We start from the raw sequence: 23,196 nt of genomic DNA on the forward strand, positions 1-23,196 counted from the left end.
CCTGGTGATGATCCTCTCCAAACTTAGGTTTTCAGTCTGTACTAGGCCCATTCTGAAATACAGATAGGACCTGCTAGAGCTTAGACCTCATTCAAAGGTCTCTGAGAACTCAGGGTGACCTCCATACCTCACTCTAGTGAAGTACCATTATTGTTTGTGTTTGTGGGGGCACAGAAGAGGATTGTTTGTCAGTGGAGGGAAGTCTGCTCATTTAGCACCTTAGCCAAAGGATAGGTGAAAAGGAAGGGACCATGGCATAGAAAGCTGTCCATTTCCTTTTTTTTCCTCAAATACCCAAATTTTATAGCAGCACTTTTTTTGCAGTAGCAAAGAAATATAGACTAAATATGTTGTTTGGGGATTGGTTAAACAAATTGTGGCACATGAATACAATAAAACATTATGTTGCCAAAAGAAATGACACTGATGAAAAGTAAGGCAGACAGAACCAGGAAAACAATATAAACAATGGATATAACAATGTAAATGGGAAGAACAATAGCAAAATCAAAATTTAAAGTTATCCATCTAAATACAAACTAAGCTTGGTCACAAAGAAGAGATATGAGAATGTACCTCTTTCCCTTTTTCACAGAAGAGGGAACTAAGGATGTAGAACATTACATACAATGTTCGAGTTAGATGATTTGTGAGTTAATTTTGGGAACTTTTAAAGTATTCTTCCCCTTTTTAAATATATTTCCATATTAGTCATATTATGAAAGAAGAAACAGAACAAAGAAAAAAAACAGGAACATTTTTTAAAAAGTGAAAACAGTATGCTTCAATTTGCATTCAGACTCTATTATATAATTTTTTTCTCTGGATGTGAATAGCAATTTCCATTATGAGTCCTTTGAAATTGTCTTGGATTATTGTATTGCTGAGAAGAGCTGTCATTCATAGTTGATCATCATACAATGTTGCTTTTACTGTGTAAGATATTCTCCTGGTTCTTCTCACTTCACTTTGCATCAAAACTCTACCATTTTAATAGGCCAGAGATAAATACCTTTCTCTTGGATTCTCTTTTCATTTCAGAGATGAGGAAACTGAGATGTCAGTTTAATTCATTTATTAAACACATGTTATGTGCCAAGCACTGTTTTAGGCACTGAGAAAACAAAGATAAAAAACAGTTCTTGTCCTCACAAAGTTTCTAACTACTGGATTAATAAGTGAGCTTTCCCACATCTCACAGAAATTAGGGGCAGATTTGTATCTCTGATTTATCATCCAGAGCTCCCACTTCTATACCATCCTTAGGGACATATTATCTTCTTCTTATCTGTCAGTAGTAAAAGCCTCCAAGGACAATACTTTAATTCACCTTTTACTGACTATCCATATTTCCCAAAGTAGATTTCCGAAACCTCCTATCTTCCAAGTCTTCCAACATAAAAGAGGGGTTTGGACGATAGATTACATTCTAAGGTATTTCCTACCTTTGATATTCTATATTTTAAGATTTCTTCCAGTTTTGACATTTTATGTTCTAAGGTTCTTTCAATCTCTCTTTTAAGGTCCCTTTCATTCTAGGTTCTAAGGTCACAGGTCTATTTCTGGCACTCTGTGTTCTAAGATCCTACCATTCTATGTTCTAAGGGCTCTTCCAATTTAGACATTCTTTTTGTTCTAAGGTCTTTTCTATCTCTGACATTCTATATTCTAAAGTCCTTTTTACTGACATTTTATGTTCTAAGGCTTGTTCAACTTCTGAATTCTACTGTGCTAGATGGCACAGTGGATAGAACCTTGGACTTGGAGTCAGGAAGACCTGAGTTCAAAATTGGCCTCAGATATTTCTAGTTGTGTAATCCTGAGCTTCGGGTTCCTCAGCTGTAAAGTGGGGTTAATCATAGCACCCACCTCTTAAGAGTTCTTGTGAGGATCAAATGAGATACGATTTGTAAAGTGCCTTCTTCACAAATGTTTGTTTCCTTTCTTTCCTTTCCCCTTTCCATTTTTCACATTGTATTCCTTCCAAATTTGGCATTTTAGCTTCTACAGTCTTTACTGCTTCAGACATTCTGTGCTCTAAGATTTCTTCCAGTTTTGACATTTTTGGGGGGTTCTGTTCCACTTCTGACATTCTAAGGCTCTAAGGTCTCTTCCAATTTTGATGTTCTAAGTCCTTACTGCCACCGACATTCTATGTTCTAAGGTCTGTCCTCTAAGGTCTCTAACTGCTAGGCAATTCCCAAATGTTATGAACTGTGCTTAACGTGTAAGTCTTTACTCTTGGTGCCTAGGCATAGCAGGAGCGTTCCTAGATTTAATTCCCTGCCCCAACTAAACCCGACCCGCCTCCCCTTGGGGTCTACCTCCTCTACTTCCCTCCCCCCGCCTTCAGCCCTTGTTCCTCCCATACTCTTCCTCCCCTCCCCCTAACCACGGCCATTCCCAAACCCTGGAACAGGAGATCCCAATCCGGGATTGCAACTGGGGTGGGGGTGAGGGAACGGGAAGCGGTGGGAGCATCGGGCATGCGCGAGCCGCTCGGCGCATGCCCGGTGAGCCCCCGGCTGGTTCTGCTCTCGACTCGGAAGCTTGGGAGCCCCTGACCCGGGCGAACGGCAGCGAGTGTGAGTGTGCCCCGGGGCGTGCGGGGAGGGCCCTGGCTGAGGGAGCTGGTGCCGGCGGGCTGGGGCGGGGGAGGTGGGAGACGCCGGCGGGCGGGCCCCGCGAGGCCAGCCCGAGGCTGCCTCGGGGTGGGGGTTGGGGCGGGGGCGGGGGCCGGCGCGAGCCCAGCCCGCCGAGCCGAGCCGAGCCGAGCGGAGCCTGTGCCGGGAGCCCGGGCCGGGACCGTGCGGGGCGGGGCGGGGGCGCTTCTGCCTTCCGCCTTTCTCTGCTTGCTCGGGAGGGACGGCCGAGGCCGGGCGGGCGTAACGCCGTGTGCGGGAGGACCTGGCTCCCGGAGCCGCCGCCTCCTGCTCTTCCTCCTCCTCCTCCAGCTGAGCGGCGGGGAGCCGGGAGCACCGGCGGCCGCGTGTGCCAAGGTGAGAGGCGGGGAGCAGGGCCGCCCGCCGCCGGTCGTTGGTGCCCCCACGGCCTCCCGCTGCCATCCGCTCCGCGCCTGCCTCAGCCCACTCCCCATCCCATCTTCCTCCGCCTCTTTCCTCTCCCATCCCCTCCTCCTCGCCATCCTTCCTTCCCCCCAATCCCCTCCACCTCCTTCCTGTCTTCCCCCCCATCTCTCTTCCACCTCTCTCCTCCCTCAGCCTCCTCCCCATCCCATTCCCCATCTCTTCTCTCCCCAGTCCCCTCTTCCTCTCTCCTCCCCTGTCCCCTTCTCTTCTCCACCCCTTCCTTCTCTCCTCCACCTCTCCCCTATCCCTTCCAACTCTCTTCCCCATCTCTTCACCCCACACCTTCCTCCCCATCCTCTCTCCCCTCTATCTTCCTCCCCATTCCTTCTCCCCTTCATCTCCCTCCCCTACCCCTTCACCTGTCTCCCCTAGCCCTTCTCCCCTCCACCTCTTTCTTTACTTCTTTCTCCCATCCCTTCCCTTCCTCTTTCTCCTTCCACCTCTCTCCTTCCCTCTTCTCCCCCTTTCTCTCTCCCGACATCCTTTCCCCTCTCCAGTTTATAGAACAGGGTTCCTCCTCCTCTCCAATCTCTCCTTCTTATCTGGCACCTCTTCCCTTTTCTTCTCCTCTCCCTCCTCCCCTCTCTAGTTCATAGAAAAGAGTCCCCTTTTTCCTCTCCCCGTCTCCCCTCCTTTCTGGTCTCCCTCCTTTCCCCCACCCCTTCCCTGGGGAGTGTGGTGGGGGGCGGGGGGCGCGGGTTCGACTTAGTATTCTATCCGAATTGGTTGTTTGATGGAGCTGGGCTTAGGCCTGGGGGATTGAGAGAGTAAGGTCGGGGTTGGACCTTAGCCACTCCTCTACCCACCTTCTCCTTTTCCTTCTAGGCCTCCCCCCCACCCGTTTCTGGAAAGGAGTTGGGGGTGGGGGCTGGAAAAGCAATAAAAAAGCTTGGAGGGTTGGGGAATGGACGGGTCAGGTTGGGTTTTTGGAGGCTGAGGTGCCGGTTTTGTGACTGCAACTCAAGGAGGGAACCCGAGAGCCAGTCTGAGAAGCCTTGTGGATTTGAATCCCACAGGATGTGGTAGGACAGGACGGGCCTCTGCTGGAGTTGAATGGTGAGAATGCCTTAGAAACAAAAGGGGAGGGGAGAAGAGAAGGAAAGGGTCATTCCGTAGGGACACTTGGTCCTGAGATTAAATAAATTTAAGAAATAAGTTCAAATTTAGCGTACTGGAAGCTTGGTCAGTTTCATGAAATGAAATTGCCACCGCAGGGAGGAGGGAAAAGGGTAGGTTTTGTGGTGGAAAGTAAAAGGAGGACTTCGATTGGTTTGTGAGATTGTCTTGAATCACTCTCGAGGGTCCTCCCTCTGCTATTGCTAATAACCAAATAGGAACGGGAAAGCAAAGTTCACTCAAAACAGGTTTTGTTATTCTGTTGTGAGTTTTCCCTGCAACTTAAACGAGAAATAATTTTAAGATAATTAGAATTATTTCTAAATAACTTTGCCTCCTTTATCCAGTTCACAGCCTAACTGCAATTTTATGTAGAAAAGCAATTTTAGCCGTTTCTGCCTTGGTTACTTCCATTGGTAACTTTCCTTCACTTTTTCTTCAGAAGAATGTATTTACATGTTCTTTGGCGTGTCACAGAAGTTCTTAACCTGGGGTCCATAAACTTGTTTTAAAATTATTTTGACAACTGTATTTCAGTGTAACTGTTTTCCTTTGTAATCTTAATGTGTTTTATTTTTTGCATTTAGAAATATTCTGAGAAGGGGATCCATAGGCTTAGCCAGACTACCAAAAGGATGCATGACATACACAAAAAACCCATTGAGAATCCCTGATTTGACACGAATTAATTACAGGTTTTTCTAACTAGAGGCACCAACAAAAGTATATGTTGTGAGCCTTTTCAGCAGTCTTTTTCTTGCATAGTCAGCTTGCATCTGGCTTTTTGGCTGTCTGACCTAGACAGTAGTTCTGTAATATGTACAATGGTTGGAGTCAACATAAGAGTTTGGGGATTTGTTTTTTTAGATTCACCATCAAAGGGAATTCATTTCAGAATACAGACATTTGCATAATAGGTAAGATAGACTGGACCTTTCTGAAATCTTTTACATAACCTATAAATTGTTTATTTTTTAAAGCATCTAGTGTTAATTTCTTTTATAATACCATAAAGTTAGGTGTTTTGATAGAACATCCTCTCTTTAAGAATGTGAAAAGTAAAGGAAAAATAAGTGAAAACTTGAATGAAAATAAGCTTGTTTTTCTAATTCAATTTTATTGAAGGACATTTGAGTTTTTATTTTACCCATTTGTCCTATTGGACTCATCCAACAACTTCTATTTAATTGTAAGTCCAGCTAGTAAGTCTGTATTATTCAAATACATAATGCTCTTTAGAGAAGTAAAATGCACTAATGAACAGTGTTTTCACAACTCAGACCTGTTGTTTCAAAATGATCTTCATTAGTTGAAATGTTTTATATCTGGACACAATTTTGCTCCTTTTGAAAATAAAAACCTGTTTTGTTGGAGTAAAAGTAGTAGCAACATTGTTTTAAGCAGCAGATAATTGCCTATTTTGAATTCGTGTATTAAATATTGTGTAAAATTCTAGATCAAGAGAATTTATATTTTCTTCTGATGATATTTGTATCTTTCAGGATATATATTATCATCAACTAGTATAACAAGTTTTTTATAGTAGTAAATGGCATGGTCTAGTCCTCAAAGGGGCTCACAAAAAGAAGGAGCTATACATGAATGAAAGTTGTGTAATGTCTAAAGGCACCAAGGCCAGAGATAAATAGATAATAATAGCTGACGTAATAGTGCTTTAAGATATGCAGGGTGTTTTACATAAATTTCAATTGTGATAACTGCATAAATCATTTCAAACACATAATTTTGTGTAAGGATAATGGGGCAGAATCCTCTTTCCTGGAGGTAGTAGGATTTAAGAACCCTTGGAGATAAATTATTCCATGTTTTAGTGAGCAGTATATTATGAATTAAGTAAGAGTGGAAAAACAGACTGAAAATGGTAATGATGGTTGTATAGACAAAGCAGAAAACATGGGCAAGGAGTCATTTAATATAGATAATCAAAAAGTTTTTTTGACAAGGAAATACGACTGAACTTAGTGTATAGGGAGTATAGTATTATATGCATTGGTGTTCCTGGGAACTAAGTTTCATATCTGAAGAAAGATACTTGAATTGTTAATAGGTTAACAATGTTGCAAAGAGGTTAGTTGGAAAAATTAACTTTTTAAGTTGTGAGAAAATTGCACTCTGTAATTTCATTGCTTTTTGAGTACCATATGTATGTAATTAACATAGATACCTATTTCTACCTGTGTCTTGCTGAAATCTTGAAGTAATTTATTTTTTTAATATAGTGAAAAAAATGAAGTGTCATCATTCCGTCTTTGGCTTCTACCTTTATAACTAGGGGTGATTGGAGAAGGGCATTCTTGCTTTAACATTCTTGAAGACTAGAATTACTTTTTAAGAATGCTAAATGCCTGTATCATCTGAAGATAATGAAAGCAATATTTATTAAAAGTTAGAAAAGAGTGACTTATTCAGAAGTGCATTTGCTTAAAAATTAAGTGCAAAAGTTGACAGATAAATATCTGTGGGCATCCCGTATTAGAATGTAAGCTTCTTGGGAATAGGGATTATTTCATTCTTTGTGACTGAATACCCGATAGTGTCTGGAACATAAGCACTTAATAAATACTTTGATTTATTTTATTGTAAGTGTGCTAATCTACTGTTAAAAGTAAATATTTTTAATTTAGAAAAGTGCCAAATTATATATATTTGTCTCAAACTCCAATATTAAAATCAATTCCATTATTTTTAGTTGTATATGTACAGTGTTCATTTGTAAATTAATGAAAGATGAAGATCTAGCTGCTGTTGCACTTGGTAACTTTTTTAAAAAAGTGGTTAATTGATTTTTTTTGTTTAGTTTTTTAAATCTCACTTTCCATAGTTCATGCCTTTATCAAAAGACTCTAAAAATAGTAATAAAATTTTTAAGAAGTGTATGTCTTCACTGAGGATTGTAAATAATGTAAAAGTATGTGCTCATATATTGGTGAGAGTTGAATGACATATATAAATGCATAAGAAGCAAGAAAAATCTTTGCTAAAATCATCTTTCAGGTTTTAATTTCAATTCCTTATCAGAGCTGTTCTGTTTTAGAATCTATTTGAAAAACGCTGATGGACAGATCTTAAGGCAATTATATCCTTTTTGAAATTTAAACTAATATGTAAAAACTGCTGAATTCATGTTAGATGCACCTGATCATGTTGGATGCACCTGTAGTTGACTAATGTCAACAAGTGATATTTGAAAGATGTTTTTGACTTTTGTGCCAGCATAATTATTCAGGTCCGTTATTACTTCCTCTCTTTTTGGATCAGCATTTGGCATTTTCCTTACTTCTTTTCTATCAGAAGACATGGTCAAGGGGAGATTAGTTTGACTATCCAGTTGCTGTCATGTGGAGGAACTGAGCAAGATAGATAATTTTGACAAAAACCATTGTCAGTTTGTGATAACATTGTTAACTAAACCCCACAGTAAAGTTTCAAAACCCTGGAACACTTATGGTATTCTCTAAGGTTGTATAATCTAACATCATCTTTTCACAGTTAGCTTGGGATGGTAAAGTGAATGCTTGATTTGCTCTGCCGTTTAGTAGGGTTGTGTACAAATCATTTAACCTCTCTCAACTTCATTTTCCCTCATCTGTGAATGTAGGGATTAACCACTTAGATTTAATAATTGCTTTTCAGGTTTACAAAACACTGCTCAATAACTCTGAGATAGGTGGTATCAATATTTATTCTTGTTTTACAGATGATATGGAGTCTCACAAAAGTAAAGTGACAACCCACATTCAAAAACTGGTTTTAACCACACTCAAAAAACTAGCAAGTGTCATTTGGGATTCAGTTCAGGTGTTTATTAAGCACCTGTTAGAAAGGCCAGTTTTAGGTGCTGGGGGTACAAGGCCAAAAACCAAAATAGTCTTTGCCTCTCAAGTCCAAGTTTAGCATTTTTTCTATTACATCACTATCTAGTTTATAAGGTTGTTGTAAACTGTAAAATACTCTATAAATGTGACCTGTGAGGATTATTTGTCATTATTGTTTAGTAAGCAATAATCACATTTTTTCTGTGCTTTTTAAAAATATGAATTTCTAATTATGAACTTAAATATCACATGTGAATGTTTCAATATACAAACAGTATGTGAAACTGAACTTTTGATATATATATATAAAATAAAAACTATATGCTATAAGAAGTGTAACAGGGTAATAACAAAACTATTCTCCTTGTCTGTTCTGTGTTCCTTTTTGAACTTTGCTCTCTTCTCTGTATGGTAAAGAAATGTTTCATTCATGCTCTTTTTTTTAACATCACTGTCACTACTTATTGATTCCTACCCCTCTCCATTGTGCTTGATTGTTCACAGTCATGCATATATGATATATATAAGGTTCAGTGAATAGTTTAGCATCATATTAATACTTAATTTTGCTTTAGAAATAAATCTTTTCATTCAAAATCACATGGGTCTTTGATAGAAAAGAGCATGACTTAGTTTTTTCATCATTTCAAACTCTTCCTACCTACAGTGCATCAGGAAAAATTTGTGTTACCATTGCCTTTCTACTATTATTATACATTTTATTAGTCTTTCCTAATAGATCTTTTAGAAATTTGGCTAACTAAAGTTTATTGAAATACTGGAGGCTCAGAGGCTTGTTCAAATTCATATAAAAAAAATGAGTGGCAGAGTTTGTCTCTCACCTCCCCTCCCCAAGCAAGACTTAATCAGACTCTCTGACTGAAGGATCCTCCTCTCTCCCCTCCACCCCCATGAAAACACACTGGGTAGTCAGAATGATTTTTGTATTATGCCCTAAAACCATTCAAAAGAACAACCATCTTTGTGGTGCTGCTGTGTTAGTTGCAAAATAATACCAGCTCACACTTGACATTACTTGAAAAAATTTTGTTGCAATAATATTCAAATGGGCATGTTTTGAAGTAATAGGCTAAAATACCTTCACTAGGATAAGTAAATTTTTTTTTAATTGAAGAAAATATAATCGTACCTATAACAATGTCTGATGTGTAATAAGTATTTGTTGACCGACATGCTTAGTACTGTTAAATCCTAAAGTCACAGAAAATCCAACTTTTTAAGGTAGCTTCTTTGAATGTTTAAAAATAAATGCAAGGCAAAGTATGCTAAAATCATAGCATGGTGATGGTATAGGTGACTTCTTATTGACAGAAATTGGATAGAAGCTCAAAAGTCTGAAATTGTAATTTGAACTTTAAAATACTTTCAGTATTTCTCACAATTCTAGGCTGAGGGAAAATGAGTGGGGATTACAGATTTGAGCTAATGCCCTAAGCATACTGAGTGTATTTTTCAACAAGACTGTTTTTTGAAACCCTGGCTTGAATTTTAAACAAGCAGTTTGAACTTGAAATTGTTTGCAGCTAGATTTGTGGTTTTCAGCAGACAGAGATAAAGAGTTTGTTACTGAAACCATTCGTGTTCTTTAGTGGCTTAAATTCTTTAGTGGTTTCCTTTAGGTGTTGAAAAATTAGCTAAATTTTGTAAGCTAAAGTCAGGTAAATAGTGTAGTCTACCAGGTTAGCTAATGAGGCAGCACTTTGTATTGATTGTCTTCATAGCTTTGAATCACTAGCTCAAGCCAGTGAAATGTACTTTTCTCTTTGACTGGTTTTCCAGGAGAAGCAACTTACGTGGTGAGAGATTGATTCCATTCTTAGACAGCTTCTTAGGGTTGTTTTGGCTGTGTGTTATGGCTCATTTGCAGAGAGATAGGTGCATATGTTTGCAGGGTTTGGTCATCCCAGGGGAGCAAGGGAAAGTGAGATCCCTGTGTTAACTTGGAGGGAATGAATTCTGATTTGTCACAGGCTATAGAATACTAATTAATAGGTGATCTGAAAACCTTTACATTTGAAATGTTTAGAGTCTTGGAAACCTAGTATCTAATAATTTAAACATTCCATTTCTGTGGGCCCATCAGAATAGAGAGCACTGTTGATTTCTTGTTGTCTCTTATCCTCATTTGGGAAAAGTCTTATATTTGACACAAAATGGTTTGTACTCCAAACAATATTTGACATTTGACACATATTTCTTTCTTTACAAAGTCTAGTTGCTCTTCTTGGATTATTCCTGGTATCCTGATGACTAAGTGTTCCACTTATTACCTCTTAGCAAATCTTCCCTTCCACTCTCCTCCCCCAATCTCAATGTTGCTGGGATTGATTTGAAATCTGACAACTTTTTAAAAGGTGTTTGTTGAGCATCTATTATGTGGTTACTTTGTGGAAAGATTGTGTGGCTTCTCTTCTATATGACTGTAGGGCCACAGGATTTACAGGTTGACAGATAACTATGTACTGTTACTGTAATTCAATGTAACAGGCAATATATATCCAGCAAATTGAAACAACCATTTAGGATGCACATGGCTATGAGATGGGATGGTATAGTGCATTGGAGTTAGTAGATCTGGTTTTTAATCTCAGATTTACTACTTCCACTGTAATGATGTTGGACAAATCACTTATCTGGCCTTGTGTTCTCATTCAATTCAAATTCTTTCAATGTCTACTATTTGCAAGGCACTGGGGAAAAAGACTTAAAGAAAAAAAAAAAAGAAAAACAATCCCTGCCCTCAATTTTACATTATACAGGAGACAGGCTAGATGATCCCTAAGGTCTTTTTCATCTCTAATACTCTGTGATCTTATGATTCATGTAAGAATGTTGCAAATTCAGGAAACATGTGTTGAAAAACTGAAAAGGAGCCTTGTCCGCTGTTGGAGTATTTTGAATTTTGAACCTGTTTATCCCACAAGTGTTTATTAATTGCCCTATGTGCCAGGCACTGTGCTAAGTGCTGGGGATTCAAAGAAAGGCAAAAACCAGTCCCTGTTCTCAAGGAACTCCCAGTCTGATGTACAAACAATGGATGCATAAATGATATCTATACTGTATAAATTGGGGATAGTCTCAGAGGGAAGGCACTAAGATTAAGGAGAGTAGAAAAGGTTTCCTGCAGAAGGTGGCACTTTAGCTGAGATTTGAAGGAAGACAGGGAAGCTTGGAGGCAAAGGTGGGGCCAGCAAAAATGCCTGAGCTAGGATATTGAATATTGTATAAAAGGAACAGCAAGGAGGTCAGTATTATTGGATTGCAGAATGTGTGGAGAGTAATAAATTGTGAGATTATTGGAAAGAAAGGAGGCAGGTTATGAAGTGCTTTAAAAGCTAAATATGATTTTGTGTTTGATCCTGCAGGTAATAGGGAACTACTGGAGTTCTTGAATAAGGGTGTGACATAGTAAGATCTGCATTTTAGGAAAATCAGTTTAACAGCTTAGTGGAGGATGACTGGAATGGGGAAAGATGTGAAGGAGGGAGACCAACCAGAAGATTATTGCAGTAGTCCAGATATGAGGTGATGAGGTCCTGCACCAGGGTATAGCAGTGTCAGAGGACAGAAACGGACTCTGTGAAGATAGATACTGAGGAATCAAGGGGAAAAAAGAAACAATCTCCAGAACAGGTTAATGATCTGGAGGTTAATGATCTTTTTGGGAAGAAAAGCTAAAGTAAAGAATCATTTATTTCATTTATCTATGATTTTATCAGTGTGGTACTTCCATTTCTATCAATTCTGATTGCAAATATTTTACAAAGTAAAATGAACTGCCGTGGCCAACCTGGCAAACTTATAGTCAAAGTCAGGTCAAAGATGATTAAGTCATAGCAACATATTTAGATGAAGATAAGTGAACAATAATTGGTGGCAATAAGAGAAAATTTAGAAGGTATTTTAATCTGAATACTAGGGTTTGTAGGTGAAATCTATTAGACTACAGAAGTAGTTCTCAAACTTTTTCCTTTTGAGGTTGGTAGAAGAAATAGAATTATTTTCCCTTACCCCTTTGCCTTTCCCAGCTATCCAAGTCTATTAAAAATAAGTTTTATTGGTGTCTTTTGTTTCTATGTTAAAGTCATTTCTGGATATCTGGATGTTATCTTTCCATCCCTGTATTAGATTTCCCTGTTAAAAAAAAAAAGGCAGTTAATCACAACCAGCTAATATGGTGAGTTATCGAGTTGTCTTATAGTGTGCACCAGTGTGCATATATATATGTATATGTATATATATATGCATATGTATGTATGTGTGCATGTATTCACGTATATTTGTACACACACACACACACACACACACACACACACACACATATACAGATATGGAGAGAGACAAAGAGACTGTCTATCTTTGACCGCCTTGGGGTATACATCTTTGGATCAAAGTTTATGAACAGTTAACTGACTTTTCTCACTATTCTAAATTCTAACTACACATTTCTAAGAAGGAAACAAAAAGGTTGCAGAAGAGAGTGAGAAATGTTTTTGGGACAGCTTACACCTGCTCAGATTTGGGGAAGTGGTATTAGAGCTCCTTGAATGCATTGTTGTCTCTGTTTTATACTGATAATTTCCCAACCTCAAATACCATTCCACAAAAAAAATAAATTTGGAAAGGGGGTCTGTAGTACATCTTTGGGCATGCTTTATTGGTAGGCCAGATGAATATTTACCCCAGATAGCAAGGGCTTTCTTAGCAGTTCCTTTTGCTATCTTTTCATGTATCCCTACTGTTCTCCTTGCACATGTCATGGCAGTAGCATGTTTAGAGGCTGAACATGGCAATACCTCCAGAAAGAGGCGACAACTTAACTCATCACAGAAGTATTAGTTTCTCAGTCAAAAGACACCAATAAAACATGGAAGGATTCTTCTGCAGTTTGGGAAACACAGGGATAGAATACTATTCAAAAGGATGAAAACTCAGTTGCTATACTGCATGTAATTATGAATGAGTTGAGTAATATGTTCCAAAATAAACTCACAGTTTTAAAGTTAGTGATTTTAAAAGTATGGTCCAAAAAGTGTCAGTGACTATATAAAGAAATGAATAAAATATTCTCCAAATTGGTTGGTTGGAAAGTTGGTTGGTTGGAAAGTTGGTAAATTTAGCCATATGAGTGAAAGAAATAGATTGTAAAATTTCGACAAGTTGGAAATTGTTAGCACTCATCTCTTATTTACTCTTGCACATATGAAAATAAAATTACAATTTGAAAGGAATGTAGATCTTTCCCTAAACATGTAGAAAAAAGGCCCTTTTTTATGACGGGATGAAGGTGAAGCCTTAAGTGGCATTCTGTTCTAGACCACACTCTCCTAAGACTCCTAAAAATGGTCTGAAATGAGGAAAAAAAAAAGATAAAGTACTATCCCTTCTAGAAACAAAAATTACAGAAGTAGATTGAAGTAATATTATAATTCAAAAAGTGACACAGAAACATTCAGTGATCACATATTTTTCTTTCTAGATCAGGGTTCGTTTTATTTTTTAACCTGGGGTCCATGAACAATTAAAAAAATGTTGTAACTGTATTTTAATATAATTAGTTTTCTGTGTAAATTATATTTATTTTTATCTTATGCTTTTAAAAATTGTGTTCTGAGAAGGGGGGTCACATAGGTTTCACCAGATTGCCACGGGGTCCATGACAAAAATGGTTAAGAAAACTCCTTCTGGAATCTAGATGAATTTTCTTTTGCTTCTCCATCAACAGTTTGAAACTCCTTTTCTGTAAGAATAAGAAGAATGTTGTAATAGTCTAAATGGTTGAAGGGTGAATCTTAAGCCAATTTATAAAGGTGCTGATTTTACTTAAAAACAAGTGAAGGAGAAGAAGGGAATGTGAAGACCCACAATAGAGAGAAGTGACTTTCACAAGGTCATTCAGTGGGTCAATGATGATACTGGGAATGCAAGACTCCTGAGAACTATTCTTTATCTTATATCCTAGACAGTGTTCCCTCCACATTCTCAGAACTCTCAGTGGGCAGTTTCTGTTGAGTCTGCACTTGAGTCAGAATAAAATGTAGTTTGCTTTGCTGTACTATATTGATTTTTGCAATTCTGACAGCAATAAAAATCTGTTTCTGTCAGTGTACTTAGCTTTTATGATGATGAAGAAATGTAAACTTAGGATATTTGCCTGAATAAAACAATTTTTTAAACTGAATAATTGAAAAGAAACATGCCAATTTCATAGAGATGTTATATATGTTATGAGATATGGGAAAACATGTAAAGTGTTTTGAAAACCTTAAAATACTATGTAAATGCTCGTTATTATTATTTACATTGTGCTGTAACTTAAAACCCTTTTTGGTACCCAGCTGCTTAAACATTGATATATGTTAATTGTAAAATTCTACAGCAGATTCAATGAAGGAATGATTTGGCTATTTTCATGCATGTTTTGCTTCACTTTAGAGGCATAGATTCTTAAAATATACTGTTTAAAATATGCCAGTGTTTGATTTTTGTTCTTTTCTCAACAAGGAAAAAACCAGTAACTACCTCAATTGTCAGTTCCTTTTAGCTTTGCTGACAAGACAGGGGTCCATGCTGTGACTGCAGCTGCTATCTATCCAGTGGCATTTGTTAATTAAGCTGTTTAACATTGTTTTGCTTTCTCTAGTCTTGGCTCCTTTAAAAAGAAACAAAATCATAGGTTAGTAGCTTCTTACAAAGTGCTTATTTAGGTTGTCCGGTTCTGTGAATAATTTTTTAAAATGTTTCTTGCTTTGAAAAAAGTAAAATATAATTAAATTTGTTTATTATGAGCTCTCAAGCAACTTATTAATTGAAGCTATCTAGGTCATCTAATAAGTACTGTATAATACAGACTGATTTCAAAAGCAGCTCTCCTATAGTGTACAGTCACTATTTTAGTTTAGGCCTTCACCAGTTCATATTTAAATTAATAATAAATAATAACTCACATACTAATGTTTACAGAATTTTTCCTGATGCCTCAGAACCTCCATAATTTCTCCAGTTTATGCTTTAGTCATCTGTAACACATTTCTATTTAGATGTCTCACTAGTAGCCCCTTCACATTTCCCTTTTACTTTCCATGACGGTATCAACCTCACAGACTCAGAAAATTTGCTTTTCGTTTCTAGTCTGTTAACAAATCCTACATATTATTTAATCATTCCTTTCATTTTAATAACTCAAACATAATATTCCAGGTTTTATAAAACACTTTCCTCACAAATTAGTGAGTCAAATAGTGCAGGTATTCTTAGAATTATTCTCCTTTTATAGATGAAGCAACTAGAGTCACATAGCCAGGAAATGTTTCAGCTGGGAATTGAGCTTAGGTCTTCTGAGTCTAGTATTTGTTATTTTATGCCAAAGCTGCCTCTTGAATAAATGAAACAATATCTTCCCTTATATCAGAACGTCTCTTTTCCAATTCATCATATAGGCAGCTGTTGAAAAGAGGATTATCCCTTAGATTTACCACAGGGCAGCTGGGAGGCATAGTGGATAGAGTGCTGGGCCTGGAGTCAGGAAGACATCTTCCTGAGTTAAAATCTGGCCTCAGACACTTACTAGCTGTGTTACCCTGGGCAACTCACTTAACCCTGTTTGTCTGTTTCCTCATCTGTAAAATGAACTGGAGAAGGAATGGCAAACCACTGAAATGACTAAATAACAACAAAATGGGTGCCAGTAACTTTATGTCAGAGACTGAGAGAAGAAAGGGAAAGGAAAAGGAAAGGAATTACATAAAGAAAAAAGGAGAGATAGTGTATTGTAGTAGACAACAAACTGGGCTTAGCATCAGAATACTTGGGTTCAGGTGGTGGTGCTAGACCATTTATCAGCTCTGTGACTTTGGACAAGAACATAGAAGCTAGAGCTAGAACTAGGTTCAGAGCAAGAAAGGAACTTGGGCCATTTAATATAATCCTCTCATTTATAGATGAGGAAACAGAGGCCCAGGGAGGTTGAATGATTCATAGTCACGTAAGATAGTAAGAAAGCTTTAGTGGTAGGATTTCTACCCAGGTTCTCTTGACTACTGAGCCAGTGCTTTTTCCACTGTATGTTATATTTCATTGTATTATAAAGCAGTTTCTTCAGCCCCATTCAGTGGTTTTCTACTTTGTTTCCAGTTCCTTATGCTACAAAAAAGTATTACCATAAATATTTTGTTATATATGGGATCTTTCCTTTTGTCTGGGGCCCCTTTGGGGGTTCATATCCAGTAGTGGTATCTTTTGAATTAGTATTCAATTTAATTACTTTTCTAGCATAGTCCCAAATTGTTTTCTGGAAAAATTGGACCTATTCACAATAGGTCTTCCCGTAGTTCCTCTAGCTTTGATTATTTAAAGGCTCTTCAACACACAGTTCCTCATGCATGTGTTAAGATCATACAAGAGTTATTGATAAATCCAAACACAGAAATAACAGTAACTCCATTTGTTGACCTTCTGATAATTAACATGGAGGGAGGTGTAAAACAAGGTGATTTATAATTACCAAAGGAGTTCACTGCTGTATGGAAAATTGCCTTTGTAAAGTCCAAGTAGAATTCTCTATCCTGGAGATGTCTGCCATAGGCTTCTCTTTATAGGTAGTGTGCTAGTTGTATCCAACCCCAGAAATTAGATGTTCTAAGGCTTTCCTTTCCAATTTATCCTGTATGAAGCTGTTGAAAGGAGGATTATCCTGTAGATTCACCACAGTGCTAAACTTACCACCGGCTTTCCTTGGTAAGAGCTATGATTACTCAAAAGAGAGCATCATAAGAACTCTTCTATATAGGACAAACTAAATGGATGAAAAATGCTTGTTCAGACTGACATGCCCATAGATGGCTAGTTCCTTGAGCTTGTATATTAGTACCTATATCTTAGATGTACTCTACAGATGGACAATAAGTAGGACTCAGAACTGAATAGGAGAAAGGTTGGATTACATTTGAGAGACTGCACAGTATTTCAACAATACCAAGCTTGTCTGTGGTTCAAAGTCTCATCTTTCTAACAAATATTCTCCCTGTGAAGTTTTGTTTGTCTTAGGACACCATCATTAGTCAATTAATACCTATTATGGTCAGGCCCTGTGCTTGGCACTGAGGATACATAAATAAAACCATAAACATATAAATATAAATAAAATAATCCCTACTCAAAAAGAGCTTACTTCTAATTGGGGAGATAACATGGAAATAACTATAGAAACCAAATGAGATACAGGAAGAATTGGAGATACTTAACTGAGGGAAGGCACCCAGAAAAACTTTTAGGAGGAGAGATTTTAGGTAAGACTTGAAGGAAGTTAGGAGACAGAGCTAAGGAGGAAGAGCCTTGCAGGCATAGGGGACAACAGCCAGTGAAAATGCACAGAATCCAGAGATTCAGTTTCTTGTAAAACAGCAGAGAAGCCTGTGTCATTGGATCAAAAAATGTATGGACAAGATTAAGATATTAGAAGCTGGAAAGGTCGAAAGAGGCCAAGTATATGAAGGATTTTAAAAGCCAGAAGATTTTCTATTTGAACTTGGAGGCAATAGAGAGCCACTTGAACTTATTGAATAGGGTTGTGACATGTGACTTAGGAAGAACAATTGAGTGGAGGATGACCTAGACTGAGGAAAGACATGAGGCAGGGAGAACAACCAGAAGGCTATTATGGTATAGTCTAGACGTAAGGTAATGAGGGCCTGAACCTGGGTATTGACAGTATCAGAGGAGGAAAGAAAGCATATGTAAGAACAGTCACAAAGGTAGAATGACAAGATTTGGCAACAGATTGGATATGGGGGATGAGGAGAGAGAATAAAGAGTTGAGGATGATAGGGTTTAGAGCCTGGGTGATTTGGGAGGATAATGGTGCTCTTGACAGTAATAGAAAAGTTAGAAAGAGGGGAGAGTTTGGAGGAAAAGATGAGTTCAACTTTTGTCATGATGAGTTTAAGGATATAGGAGATAACCAGTTTTAGATATCCAGAAGCAGTTGGAAATGAAAGGCTGGAATCTAGTTTAGGAGAGATGTTAGGCCTAGATAGATCTGAGGATACAGATCTGTGGGAACTGATGAGATTACCAAGTAAAATGGTGTAGAGGGAGAAGGGAGAGGGGGAATGGCACATGCTTAGGGACTGTGATCCAGCAAAAGAGACTAAGAAGGAGTGCTTAGATAAGTAGGAGGACAACCAGGAGAGTAGTGTCACAAAAACATAAGGAGAAGAGGGTGATTCAGTCAGTCATAAGCTTTTATTAAGAGCTTATTATGTGCTAAGCACTGGAGAAACAAAAGGAGGCAAAAAACCAGTCCCTGCATTTAAGGAGTTCACAGCTAGTGGATAAGATTGACAGTGTCAAAGACTGCAAGGGTCAGGAAGGAATGAGAATTGAGGAAAGGTCATTAGATTTGACAATTAGATCTTTGATAACTTTGGAGAGAACAGTTTCAGATGAATGATGAGATCAGAAACCAGACTTCAGAGAGTTAAGACAGTGAGGAAAGGAGTGGAGGTACTAATTATAGACAGCCTTCTCAAGAAGTCTAGTGACAAAAGGGATGTAAGATACAGGATAATAGCTAGTAGGGATGGACAGATCAAGTGAGGATTTTTGGAGGTTGGGTGAGATGGTGTTTCTGTAGGTAGTAAAGAAACAGCCAGTAGATTGAAGATTCATGAGAGAATGAGAATGATAGAAGCATGCATATTTTATCTTAGAAACCACTGTAGTTAGTTGAGTAAGAGAGTCACATGTTAAAGAAAATTACTTTGGCAATGGTATATAAAATGAACTGGAATAGTAGAGAAACTTAAGGCAGGGAGACACATTAGGAGGTCTTTGAAATAATTTAGTTGAGAGGTTTGGAGACCAGTTAGGAGGGCTTTAAAATAATTCAGGTGAGAGATGATAAAGGCTTCAACCAAGGTGGTAGCTTTGTGAGTGAAGAGGAGTTGGATGCAAGAGATGTTATGGAGGTAAGAAAGCAGCAAGATTTGGACAGCTGATTGGGTATGTGAGGTGAGAGAGAATGAGCAATCTGGGATTAATTCTTGAGATTATGAATTTGAGACACTGGAAGGTTGAGGCCACCTTCAACATCTGAAGATTCAAACTTGTGTGGGACCCAAGGGTAATGAATGAAGAGGTGCATCATGGATACAAGTAGACTAGAGCTACTTGCAATGATGCAAGAAGAAATGATAACCATCGAACTAAATTATAAATTATAGAATAAAATGATTAGTATAGGCTTATGTTTTTTTTAATGATTCTGTGGTTAATTATGCTGTGGTGAATAGTCGGTAAGCCCCTATTTTCCCACCCTACTTCCTGCTTCTTGGCTGTATCAGTAGAAAAAGCATCTAATCTTTCAGTCTAAGTCCTGTCCCCCTACTTTTGTGGCTCATTAGTAGATCTTTTAGTATATGAGAAGGAAAAGTATCTTGTAAAAACCTACTTAGTTACTTAGCAGTAGTTTTAGTTTTAAAAAGAGGAAGAAGTTTAGACTTAAAAAAAAAGTTTTTTGGTTTTTTTTTTGTATTGAATGTGCTTTCTCTTTAACTTTTTTATTTACTACCTTCTCTAGGAAATTGATAGGAGGTTAGGGGTAAAAGGATTAAGAAAATAATTAGTAAAGCAACTTCACATCTTTTCCTCTCAAATTTTTTTTTTCTGTTTTGTTTTATAAGCTAGTTCTTCCCTTTCCTTTTCCTCCCCTATTTCCTTAAGCCAGGTGTTAAACCTCTAATTTAAGGAGTTCACTTAAAAGGGACTCACCTTATCTTCAGTAAAGGTGTGAAGTTAATATCTCCTTGTAGCTGCTTCTGGGAGAATAGGAAGGGAATGTTTGGGAAGTCCCAAGTGTCTGCCTCTCCTTGGACTGTGCTTTGCCTGTGTGGCTAATTTCCATGCTTCACAACTTTTTGGAGTTAGTATTGCCAACTGCAATAACTCAAGCTCATAAAAAGACACCAAACATTGATAATTCCCTAACTTGGTAGTGTAACTCCAGTTGGATAAGTCTCCACCCTGCCCCCCTCCTCCTAAACATTTTGCATCCAAATATACCCCTGATGCTTCAGGCAGCTCTTTTTCATTCTCTTCCCCTTTGTGCCAGTGTTTTCTTCTTTCTCTTATCTCTATTGCCCCATGAATACTACTACTAAAATTTGGGTTCTTTACTTGGAGTTCATGCCCTGGAGATAATAATTTGGGAGGTATAGGATCAGAATATTTAGAGTTGGAATTGACTATTGGGATAATCTGGTCCAACCTCCTTCATTTAACAGATGAGGAAATGTAGTTATCTATTAGGCTACTCAGTTGGTACCAGAACTGGAATTCCAGCGTAGGTCTTCTGACTCCAGTGCTCATTCCACTGAACCATATGACTTTATAGTATATTACTTTGCTCTTGTATGTAGGGAAGGAGGCATACAGGTAATTAGGAATTACTTTTCAAAGTTGGTGTGTGCTTCTAAATATTGACATTATCTAGTAGCTTGAAAATGTAAGAAAGAATGACACTACTTTTACTTAGAATGTTTTTTGTTTGTAGATGTCTTAGTCTGTTTTTGGATTGTTCAATTCATTCACCAGAGGTTTAAGTACACACTATGTGAAAGGTTCTCACTGAGTATTTTACTTGCTCATTTAAGTGATCCACCTTTTGGCCTGGTGACAGTTATTGTATGTTCTATGTAGAATGATGATAATTCTTTCAAAGAAAGAATCTTTGTAAATTAGAGGAAGCATTAGTGGAAAGAGCATTTGCTTTGGGGTCAGGAGAGATAATGGATTCAAATCCTGCCTTAGTTGCTTAGTTTTGTAACTGAGGATAAATATGTAAACTTTCAGTTTTATCATCTATAAAATAGAGATGGACCCTACCTCATGGTATTGTTGTGATGGTCAATTGAGATAGTTTATGTCAAGCACTTTGCAAATCTTAAAACTACTGTATAAACACTAACCATTACTATTATTTGGATTTAATTTTTGTTTATTCATCACTATCTTGCACTGGTCTAACGTCACATATATAAGATTAAGATTCCAGGTCATGGAAAACAATGATCCAGGGTCCCTACAACCCTTTGGTAGTGCTCGTCATCTCTGTATTTATGTTTTCTCTATACAGTAAATTAAATGGGGTATATGCTTTGGTATATATGATTTGGTGAATATAGCAAATACAAATAAGTGGTTTTCATTTGAAAATGATACTATTGACAGAAGCAACATGTTCCTTTAAAAGTAAAAAAGTATTAAGGATTCCTTTTAGAATTATTTCAGAAAAAACAACATTTATAGTGTTGCATTATTTTACCCCTTAAGCAGAGTTGAAACTCCTATTTTTTTCCTATTAGTAGATTTTTTTTTTCCCTTTGTTTATTGCTCCAGGTAATGTTCTTTCACTGAGTCAAATTAGACCTAATTTTCAAAAGTTCTTTATATTGTAATAAATATCTTTTTTTTCTGAGAAAAATGTTATTGATAAGAAAGGTTTTATAAAAAGCTTTTACTCTCATAAACTTAAGACTTTCTGAGAACCTGACTTCTTTGTGCATGATGTGTCTTTGTTTTGCAACCAGTTACTGGGGACTGTGGGGCTGAGTCTCTGCCTTGTGGGCATTTTGAAATTTGAGAGAATCTCAGGGAACAGGATGAAACTTAGTGGACATTTGAAAGGCCTGTGGACTCTGATGGGGAGGTGAGGGCTCATTGCTCCGTGGCATTTGTAGTGGAAAGAAAGGCCACCTGGTATAGTGGATAGGGCACTTACTGGACTTAGAGTCAGGAAGACCCAAGTTCAAATTCCTTCTTAGATTTTTATCAGCTGTGTTATCCATAGAAAGTCTGTTAACTTTGTTGTGTCTAGGTTTTCTCATGTGTAAAATGAGGGAATTGGATTTTGAAGCCTTCTCAGGACCCTTCCAGCAGTAGATCTGTTATCCTCTGATCCTATATAGCAGGATGCTGCAGAGGTTGAAATGCTGGCAACTACCAGCATATTAACCCCCTGCTCACTTTGCCTTGTTAGAATTTCTCAGATAGTAGCACCAGCACCACTGTTGATAGCAAAGTGTCAGATTGGAGATTAAGATAGGTTCTCACAACTTTTTGGGGACTGCTTTATAGATTAAATGTGTTCTTGAAGTTGACTGTAATGCCATTTCCCATTGACTGCCATTACTATTTCACAGGTGTTGAAATGAAGACAAATTATAGTAGTATGGAATAGTGCATTGAGTCAGCAGGACCCAGTTTCAAAACCTGTCTCAGACTCATGCCCAGTTGGTAGTTCCTCCTCTATCCTTTTTAAATATATTTCATATTAATCTCTTGAGATTGCATCCCCCGCCTTTTCTAATCAGGACTAGAACCTAGGTCTGACTTTTAGTACAGTGTTGTTTTTTTCCGCTACCTGATATTATCCTGTGTTTTTCTAGTGACTTGAAATTCACTTTGATTCCAGACTTTCACAGAGTTTTCCAAACTTCTTAAGATTGTAGACCCCTTCTGTTTTCCCTGACTTAAAATCCCCATATATCTGTTGTAATGTTTGGGTGGATGAAGCTTTCAGGTAATGAATCAGACACAAATTAAATGACTATTATGGTGATATTTTACTTCAAAAATATTTGTTCTTTATGTAACCCTGGGGTTCTGCAGAACACAAATTGAAAATCACCAATCTGTTCTATATTTCCCTGCCTACTTGCAGAGCTATATACTATACCTATTTTAGACCTGACCCTCAATAGAAACTAAGAAATTCAAGTCATTGTTGTAGGGAATTCCTCTTCTATCAGTATAGTGCAGCAACAGCTTTGCATTTGAATAGTTTCAGAGATTTGTCTTGGGTCACTGAGAGAAGTGACTCACCCAAGTTCATACAGCCTGTATGTGTCATAGTAGTTCCATAATTATTATTATTAATTTTAGTTTAAAAATTTTATGTAATTTTATTGGTGCCTTTTGTTTTTATATCACATTTATTTCTGAATAGCCCTCCTCTTTCATTGTTGTTGTTTAGTCATTTCAGTTGTGTTCAAATCTTTGTGACCCCAATTGGAGTTTTCTTGGCAAAGATACTGCAGTGGTTTTACCATTTCCTTCTTCAACTTATTTTACAGATA

At 37.7% G+C, this 23,196-nt stretch overlaps 1 long non-coding RNA gene across 1 annotated transcript in view; it reads left to right on the top strand.

The window, feature by feature from the left end:
• Positions 1-2,564: 2,564 nt before the first annotated feature.
• The window catches only part of LOC114030560, a 64,888-nt gene continuing 44,256 nt past the window's right edge, over positions 2,565-23,196 (top strand). Inside the window, exon 1 of the long non-coding RNA XR_003567630.1 lies at positions 2,565-2,585. This is a non-coding gene — a long non-coding RNA (uncharacterized LOC114030560). The remainder of the gene's footprint in view (positions 2,586-23,196) is intronic.

The sequence above is a fragment of the Vombatus ursinus genome, unplaced genomic scaffold, assembly GCF_900497805.2.
Source record: "Vombatus ursinus unplaced genomic scaffold, bare-nosed wombat genome assembly UNPS02005236.1, whole genome shotgun sequence".
In the NCBI taxonomy this organism is placed as follows: Eukaryota; Metazoa; Chordata; class Mammalia; order Diprotodontia; family Vombatidae; genus Vombatus; species Vombatus ursinus.